The sequence below is a fragment of the Herpailurus yagouaroundi genome, unplaced genomic scaffold (genome assembly GCF_014898765.1).
Source record: "Herpailurus yagouaroundi ecotype Mexico unplaced genomic scaffold, PumYag 196, whole genome shotgun sequence".
Taxonomy (NCBI): Eukaryota; Metazoa; Chordata; class Mammalia; order Carnivora; family Felidae; genus Herpailurus; species Herpailurus yagouaroundi.
Window position 1 is genome coordinate 23,718,524 of NW_024412427.1, and position 9,598 is coordinate 23,728,121.

Below are 9,598 nucleotides of genomic sequence, written 5' to 3' on the forward strand. Positions count from 1 at the left end.
TGAGTTCTGAGCCTCCATCCCAGGAAGCCTTGCACACTGTTATGCTTGACACGCTGAAGCTTTCACATGAACAAACCTTATTTCACTTGTTGGCGGTTAAAAAGTCATGTGGAAAAGAAGCAAGGCTTACCAGCCAATAGTTGGCCAGCCCCTGGCAAATGCCTGCCAACCACAAGACATCTGAAGGAAGCCCATCCCAGACCTGTTAAGCCGGCAGGTGAATGTAGACACATGAGGAAGCCCAGCCACAGTTAGCCTGGGCTGCTGAGACTGGAAGAGTTGTTCAGGCAACTAAGTTCTGGGGTGCTTTGTTATACAGCAGAATCAGACACAGGACTAATGGTTGTAACCTTCTGTGTACTCTTTGGCAGGCCTCATGAGTAACCTGACACCTCATGAGATAGCCCAATGGTCTGTTTGTTACACCCCATGTGCCTTGGTAGATGGGGAATTAAAATCTTTGCTAGACAATTCTCCCATCTGTCTATCACAAGCATGGGAGAGGAGTTTCTACTCATCGTCTTCCTTTCCCATGGATGTACACCATACCTCCGTGTACTCAATATGCAGAGGTTTCCCATCTGTGAATACACAATGAAATGCTTCTCTGTGGCCAATGTAGCATAAAGAAAATGGCATAATTTTCATAGATCAACCTAAGCTTTACCAGAGCTCTGATATTAGTTGTGTGATCTGAGAAAATTATTCAGCTTCTCTAAGGCTCAGTTTTTTCAACTACAAAATGAGAATAATTTATTTTATCTTATTTTATTTTGACAAGTTAAACTACAGCTTGCAGTTACTATGTTAAAACACAGTATCTGTATTGTAGTTTAAAGTCAATCTTAAGTTCTTTCACACTCCTCCCACTGAGAAATATATCCTATGTTCTTTCTGTTCCCTTCCCGGGGTTTGTGACTACTCTGACCAACACAATACATGGGAAGTGACACTAGCAGTTTTCAGGCCCAGATTTAAAAGACTAGCTTCCTGTCCATTGGCTTCTACTTCCTGTCTGTCAGAACTCAGAGCCCTGAGCCACCCTGAACCCCGAGCCACCAGGTAAGGAGTTTCAGTACCCTGCTGAAAAGAATACCTGGAGAGGACAAGACACTATACAGAGAAGGATAGGGGCCCAGTAGAGATCAACCTTTGAGACATCCTCACTGATACGCCATGCCATGCAAGGGACTAAAGCTGTCCTAGACCCTCCGGACCAGCCCAACCACCTGCTCAATACCAAGAGTGACACCAGGGGGCATCATCATATGGAGCAGAAATTTAGTGAATTCCTAACTACAGAGTCATTAGATATAATAATAAGATGGCTATTATTTTGAGCCACTCAGCTCTGGGATAGATAAGAACAATTTGGGACTGAGAGTATCCTGGGGTGTGAGACTTCAGTGTTTGAACCAGTAAGGTCAGCCTTAATACATATGGAGATTACCATTGCTATTTTGTACTAAAGCAAAAATGAACAATGTTGTAGTGATTTCATTTCTTTTTTTTTTTAATTTTTTAATGTTTATTTATTTCTTGAGACAGAGACAGAGCACGAGTGGGGGAGGGGCCGAGAGAGAGGGAGACACAGAATCCGAAGCAGGCTCCAGGCTCCAAGCTGTCAGCACAGAGCCCGACGCCGGGCTCAAACTCACAAACCGTGAGATCACGACCTGAGCCACGACCTGAGCCGAAGTTGGTCACTCAACCGACTGAGCCACCCAGGCGCCCCTGTGCTGATTTCATTTCTCAACAAAACTACACTAAAGCCACCATGCGATTTTCATACCTTCGCAGGAGATGAAAAATATTTCTGGATGGAACACTGCATGATGCTGTTTTATAGAAGATGAACTACTGAAATCCGTTCTAATTGATTTTCCTTATCTACAAGGCAATTTTTTAAAGAAAGGCTTTCTTTAGAACCTTTATAACATGAATAAGAAAACAGCAATGTGAGCCCCAGTGGCATTTCAGACTTCATCTTCAATGAAAGCATTTTTACTGAACTTCTGAAATAACGTTAATTATCTGAGCATTGATAGATACAGCTCATGCCTTGCCACAATTAATTTCTTTCTCAATTGTTATTTGGAAAAGTCTTTAAAAATCTATATAATTACTACCTTAGTTTTTACCCTAAATACAAATTGTAAACTTATTCATATTGTGAAGTAATTTAAATTGGACTTTTTTCCTAATGGCAAAAATAATGATCTGTGTCAAAAATTTAGAAAATCTAAAAAAAGCAATGTGAAAATACTTTTGATAAAATAAAGGCATTTTCCCTCTAATTGCTCTTTGGTTATCACACATTAAAAAAAAGAAGAAGAAGAAAGAAAAAGAAATTAAAAAGGAACCTGCATCGCCAATGAGATTGAGTCCCTAACAACCTCAAAAGAGGAAAAAGTGAACAACAACAAAAAGGTGAGTAGAATGATACTTGGGCAAAATATAAGGAGAATAAAAGCCACGTATCGGCCCCTGTCTGCACCCACCCTACACAAAGTCTAGATTTCCACAGAAGTAAGTGAATGAATTATGAACCGGCATCTTTTGACTGGAAGATGGAAGGTCAGGATTATGAGTGGTCCAGACACAGAGGGGCCACCTGTACACGTGGTTCCACACTGTTCAATGGCAGGGGCTTGAGGGAAGACCCTTCTTCATAGCAGAATGACTGGGTACAACTACACAAGTATTTTTAACATTTTGGACTCCTACAATCAAATTGCTTTTCCAATGGCTTGCAGCAATACAAATTTCCATTAATCTTATTTTATGAATTGCATTTGGCATTATCATTTTTAAATTTGCTGATTAGAGCAAAAAAATATGGTACTGCTCTTTTTACTTAAAGTTTGTAAATTAGTAATGACTGAATTAACTATCCACATTTATTAGACATTTTTTTTGATTGGCCTATTTATAACCTGTATTTATTTCTGTTTTGGGTGTCTTAGTTACTTTTTTATGTTCATACATATGCTGCCTGTTCAAAATCATTTCCAAGTGGCTTTTTTTCACAAGTTGTATTTATTTATATTTATAAACCCTATTTCCTCATTCTTTTGGGTGACTGGAGAACTTGGCAGAGTAGTGAACTGATATGATTTCCAAAATGTTAAGGGATTCTGCAGTCTAGGCATCCGCTCGAATTTGAGACAGGTGTCTCTCTTGATATAAAACAAAAACAAAAACACCCCCCCAAAAAACAAATAAAACCCCAGCCCTCTCTTGGGATTACTGTCTTCCTATTCAATCCCATTATTTCAAATTGCATATTTCTGACCTTTGTAATTACAGTGACACTACAGTGACACTTTTTCTCTATTACTTAAAGTATTTCACACTGTTTCAGCGAGCCCTGCCACCAGGCCCTAAGAGCTGGTGCTGCAATGCACTCTTTGGTTCTGACTACAGGATCTTTCTCTTTTTGGGGAAGCATATTATTCTAAATGCCACAAAGGAGGGTGCGGGACTTTGGTACTGAGGAGCTCCAACTACAAATGGATTGGGTGTAAGGGTTTTTGTGAGATTCAGCTGGTGTCTGGCTTTATCTCCCCTTGAGTCCAGGGCTGCACATAAATATCACCCAAGCGTTCCCAGAAACAGTTGGCCCAGCTTGCCCGACCCTAGGGGAGTCTGGAGAAACTGAACCCCCCACCGGTTGCTAGAGAATTGCTTGCTTTCCCACCTGCATTCCCCACCCTCAGCTGGTAGGGTTTTAGGGTGGGTGTGTATTTCAGTTTGTCAAAAAGAGATCAGTTCCTGTGCTGAAAGGCAAGCCTGGGGCAGTGTTTGACAGAGCCGAGGGACACCAGGAGGGACAATTACCACGTAAGTGGTTCTCACGCTGGGTCTGGCATTGGGTGCCAGCTTGCACATTAACTCCTTTGACAGTATTTTCCCCAGTTTACTCAACATTCTCAAGGGATGGCTTTGTCGATTGTTTCTCTGGCTGCTGTTTTGACAGTCGATAGCCCCTTGATGCCAGCTTAGGCTGTCTAATAAGAAAGAGGCCAACGTGAAATTTTAAACCCAACAACTGCTGGTCGTGGTATGGGGTGGCTCCAGCTCTGTTCTCTCTTTTTCCCCCTCTCTTGAATGGTAATGGGCTTTTATCAAATGCCTGTCTTTCCTCATTCTCCCAGGCTTTGGGGAAGGAGGATCATGCATTAACCGGGTGGGTCAGAATCAGGGGGGAGTTGAAACTTCCAACGGAAACTGACAGGGGATGCTAAGCCTAAATGTAAGCAGATATAATTTATGGTATTAAGGTGACTCCAGACAAATGCCTATGTTTGGGATATATTCTGTGTCAATTTCCAACGCGAGTCAGTGATAGACTGGACAAGAATCAGGCTCTGACCTAAACAACATGGCTTAGAGGGCAGGGGGTGGGTGGATTTATGAACAGAATCTGCATCCTACAGCCACATCAATAAGACACACAGACATCACAGCTTTATGGTATTTGTAAACAGTTGCAAAAGAAAGGTATAGAAATAGGAATCGCTTTTTTCTCCAAATCCCCTGGTTAGCAGAGCATTCCAGCTAAAGCACATTCCTGGCATCCCTTTAGTGCCCACCTACCGAGGTGTAAATACAGATCAGATGCTCTTTTTGAGAGCAAATCTACAGTCTGAAACTAGCTATCTTGGTATTGTCATGATCTTTCCATATCGCTCATGGTGCAAGTTCTGTCCAACTGGTAATTTTAACCTATTAAATTAATTTTCCTTTTAGCTGCCACACTAAGCACCATTTTGAATTTTACCAATTGAAACGGGGAATAAGTACAAAGCTTGATTTTCCCCCCAGTGACTCTTTATCTTTAGCCCATATTAAAGAATGAAAAAGGGAATACATTTTTTACTTAAAACAGTTTTTGCCCTTTCAAAATCAAATTTGATTTTCCATGCCTTTATTTTTATAATATAATTTCTTAAAGGATTTCCAACTTGGTTCTACAGAACTGTTTGGAAAGTAAATACAAATTATTATGGACATTTTTGTATCTGATTATCAAATGCCATAGTCTTCTATTTCAATTAATAGAGTCGTAATTTATACACAATTCTTTGTTAGTTCAGAGATCCCAACATCTCAATTTATGTTTCTCATAAATACAAAAGCAACAGAATAGTAAGAATAAGATGGTGACTCATTCTAGAAATTAAAATGGTCCTCTTAATTGGTCTTCTTAATTGCCCTGACCACACCCTCTTTTGGGGGGAGGGGTAAGAAGAATAACCCTCAAACTAGAGATTAAGTTATAGTCATCTGATATTAAAGGAGAAGAACATTTTAAAAATGCATTTGCTGATCATTGCCACTTGCTTTGCAGAACCTAATACATCCCTCCCTGATAACATCAAAGGAATTAAGGCCCTCTTTATGTAGCAAATGCTTTTCACAGTTCAATAAGCATTCCTGTTGCTGCTATAATATTTCACCCACATTTCCCCATGCTCAGAGTAGGCCTCAGAATTGGAACTGTTTCATTTCTATTGAAAGTACCTTCATCTCTTCTTGCTGCATTTGACCACCCCTCTCCAAATATTTGTGGGTGATAATCATTATATTACTCAGCAAAGAGGACAAATTCTCTGCTTTGCAATCTAGTTTCTGAGACACGGAGAATAAAAATGTCCTGCCCCGGACTTATCACTCATTTTCCTCTGACTATCTAAAGAACTGAACCAAGAGGTAGTGAGTGAGTGGCTTGACACATGAACCAGAAACAAACAGCAAAAGACAGGAATCAAGAGTCCTAATGTGCCTGCAATAGAAACCATTGTGCAAGGCACTTCCTGGGAATTATTTAGGGATTATGGTGTCAAAATTGCTTAATCTGTAGGAAATACCCCAGGCCTTCAATTCACATCAGCAAAAGTGTATTAAGTGCTTACTCTGTGCTCAGGACTGAGTTAAACACTTAGGGAACAAAGAGAAAATATAAGTGTATAGCTGTATAAGCAAAAGTGTGAGTGGATTCTACCGAAGGTGGTAAAAGGTACGGTGCATGCCTCTGTGCACATATTATTTTCTTCATATCTTAATAACATTGTAGGTAGGCCTTCTCAACTCCTCCCTAGATCTCTCTGAAATAAAACAAGTTTTATTCCAGTTTAATTTTTAGTTACAAGAACAAACACCCTGATGGTTTTGAAACCTAAGAAGGGGGAATCATTAAAATCAACATCTGTCAGAGAGCAAAATCGGGAGGAGGCAGCACTTAAAAAGACTCTCAGATCCTTAAAAGGCCTGCTATGAAGACACGAGGGAAAGGAGGATGAATGGGAAAGGAAACTAAATGGGATGTGTTCTGTATGATTTATTTTAGCAACACCAGAGAGAAGTGTGAGGGAGACTCATGAGTCTCTAACATTTAGGAATGTTTCACTTCTTGTTTTGTTTTACATTTTCACTCTACAAAATGAAAAGACTCCAATCTAACTTTTTCATTAAATCACCTAGATACTTCTCAGGTTTCTCGACCCACTCTAAACCCTCTTTGAAGGAAAGATTCAGCCATGCTTGTTGTTTTAAAAGGTTTCTAATCACAGGAGAACCACATTCAACTTTGCTCATTTCCTGTGCCAATTAACAGACAGGAGTGGCTGTCTCCCCGCTGTTACCACAAGGAATTCCGGGGACTGACCCTTTCAGATGTGACTCCCAGTGCCTGGGAAAGTGGCATCAGTTTGGGGAAGAGGCAGGAAGTTGGAAATCCTGAGAGTTACAGACCAAGAGCCTGAGAACCAGAAGGGCAGGGCAGCTCATGGGCAAAGAGGGTAGAAGCCCCAGGAGTGAAGGAAGCTTTATTTTTATTTCTAAATTTTATTTTGTAATGAAAGTCTAGGTCCTGGGAATAAAACAAGAGCAAAAATACCTTGTTTTATTGGGCACTCAAGGAGATTCCTGGGCCTGGTGAACACTATATAAATCTGCCAAAAGGGTCCAAGTGTTCCTGTCCCCTGAGTTTAGTTGAAGGGAAAGGAAGTTGCTGAGGTTGGCCCAGGAGGCCTAGGGTTCTTGTGGTGGCTGGGGTCCCTTGCTTACAGTTGCTCTGATTTCCTCAGAATCCAGGAGGAGGTTGAATGACGTGGGAAAAAGAGCCTAAGAAAGAAGATGACATCTATCTAAGAGAACTGTGATTGATAAACTGAAAGGCTGAAACCAAATCAGGAAAAGCTCTTTCCCCTGCCTGGAATAATTACCCAGTCCTCCCCTCTTGACTAAATCTTCGAAGTCTCTCCTCCTTGCAGAAACCTGATACACTGATTCTTCTAGTGTATTAATTAACTATTGATATACTGATCTTGTGTAACAAATTACCATGAAAATTAGTAGTTTAAAACAACCACCATTTATTATTGTCCTAAGTCTATAGTGGCCTGGGGAATCCTGCTGGTTTGGGCTAGGCTTGGCTGATGGCAGTGGGGCTCCTGCAAATGATTAAGGTCAGCAGTAAGTGGGCTGGGTGCTAGCTGGTGTGGGGTGGCCTAGCAGAAAAGACTCAGCCTGTGCCATGTGCTCTCTTATCCTCCAGCAGCCTGGCCTGGGCTTGTGCTCATGGAAGTGGGATAGTTCCAAGACAGCACAAGTGGACAGGACCTCTTGAAGATATCTGCTCCCTATATCAGGCTCAGCTCTGTTCAATTCCAAGGAACCACATGAATTGTGGCTTGAATTGTGACAAGATAGAGCCGAGAGACCTTTCCTCTCTTCTTTCCACAGATATTTGAATTCCCACAGGCGGGTATAAGAACCCCAGTAATGGCTATGAATGAATTTCAATAGCTCAACAGGACAGGGATATAGGGATTAAGACTATTTTAAAGAAATTATAAAGAAATGTATTCCTGAGTTTTACTGGCCAAAATTTCTACATAAATTCATGGCTTCTTAAGTCCCAGAACACAGATAGCATATTTCTTAAGTCCAACTACCAGGCAATTAAAAAAAAAAAAAAAAGTAATTCTAGATAAATATTAACTACATACATAATGTCCTAGGTTTGTGAGCATCAATTTTCCATCTCCAATTGAACAAAAAGAATTATCAATAAGATGATTAGTATGATATTAAGTTATGCAAATGGTGCAGGAAGAAAGAAAAAAGTTCTTGTCCTCCAGGTATTTGTGTTTAATTTGGAGGTCCAGTCCTCTTGTAATCACTGCTTAGAGATAAGCTCAAAGCCAGAAGCACCTGTGGTCAATCTGATACAGGCGTTCTGGCCTCAACAAATATGCAAAGGCTCCAAGGAATAAGCTGATTGCAAAATGGCCCCAATCTTCCATTTTCATGCCACTTGCAATGTGCCTCCCATCAAGAGGCAAGGTCTACTTTAATACCTGTTGAATCCAGGCTGGCCTTCTGATTCACGTTAACGAACAGAATGTAGTAGAAGTGACATTGCACCAGTTGTGAACCTTGTCATCCTCAAAGGCCTGTATTACTGGCTGCTCCCCTCTACCCAGGACACCTAAGCTCAAGGACAGGAAGAATCATGATCTTCCTATAAAATTCTACTTTCAGCCTGCCAAAAAGTCTTGAGACATGGAACTGCACAGCATGGCTACCTGTTTACAGTGCAGGAAGAAATATAGGAAGAAAAATATCACTGCCATGGCTTAATCATTTTCAAAGAAACTTTGGGTATTCTTCAAAGTGTGTACCAGATCTAGATCTTATTCACATCTCTCCAGCTTCCTTCCTCCCATAACCCTGCTCAGAAAGAAGCAGATGAGTTCCAATCAGCCCTGGCAGCTACCAAAGGGAAGGTCACAGGCGGTAATAATATAGGCAGGCTCAATAACAAGATGTTTGAAATATGCCCCAGAGCTATTAGATGAAGTAGCGGATACTAAAATGTACTCCTAAACCCAGTTCTTTGTGTAACTTCAAGTACAAGCCAGCTGTTCATCAGCCTTAGGAAACAAATGCAGGAGTAATTAATTAAAGGAAGATGTTTCAAGGCTGAACAAGAGGGGAATGATGTTTTGATGCATGAATAGTTGGCCTCTATTGTAAAATCTTTCTTCTTCCCTGTGTGCTATAACCATTTTGGGCAGCTTCAATCCAAATGGAATTTCTATAGCCACTCAAAAAATTGTAAGGTGTGGTTCTGACTCAGTTGTCTGGGAGTCCTTGAGGCTGACCTAGCTAGGGACATATGTTACAAGGAGAGCTCACATATCATGGCACCGAGGCTTTAATTTTTCCAGTCTACTGAGGGTCTCCAATGTGCTATGGACTTACCACTGGGCAAACACTGGTGAACAAAAGACATGTGGCCATTGCCCTCAAGAGTTTACAGTCTAGGGAAGACACAGGTGGCTGAATCCTTTGTTTGAATTTTTCTTTTGCCAAAATACCTTGAAAATTCATTATCCAAAGTAGACATAAAACCAGGCTCCTGCTTTTAGACTCTCAAATATTGAGAAAGCCCCATCTGTTCTCTTTAGGATAGTTGATCTCCCATTGTAAGACTCACACCATCTTAAACTTTCTCTCACTATTGACTAACTGCTTTTATGCCTATCATCATTCCATCAAATTACCACAATATTAGGATGAAGAAAGA

The 9,598-nt window shown here is 40.8% G+C and overlaps 1 long non-coding RNA gene across 1 annotated transcript; it reads left to right on the top strand.

Moving 5' to 3' along the window:
• The first annotated feature begins 1,788 nt into the window (after window positions 1-1,788).
• Window positions 1,789-7,373, top strand: LOC121012011 (uncharacterized). The gene is made up of 2 exons (XR_005781912.1): window positions 1,789-2,430; window positions 7,092-7,373. It is a non-coding gene; the product is annotated as an uncharacterized LOC121012011 (long non-coding RNA).
• Window positions 7,374-9,598: the final 2,225 nt, after the last annotated feature.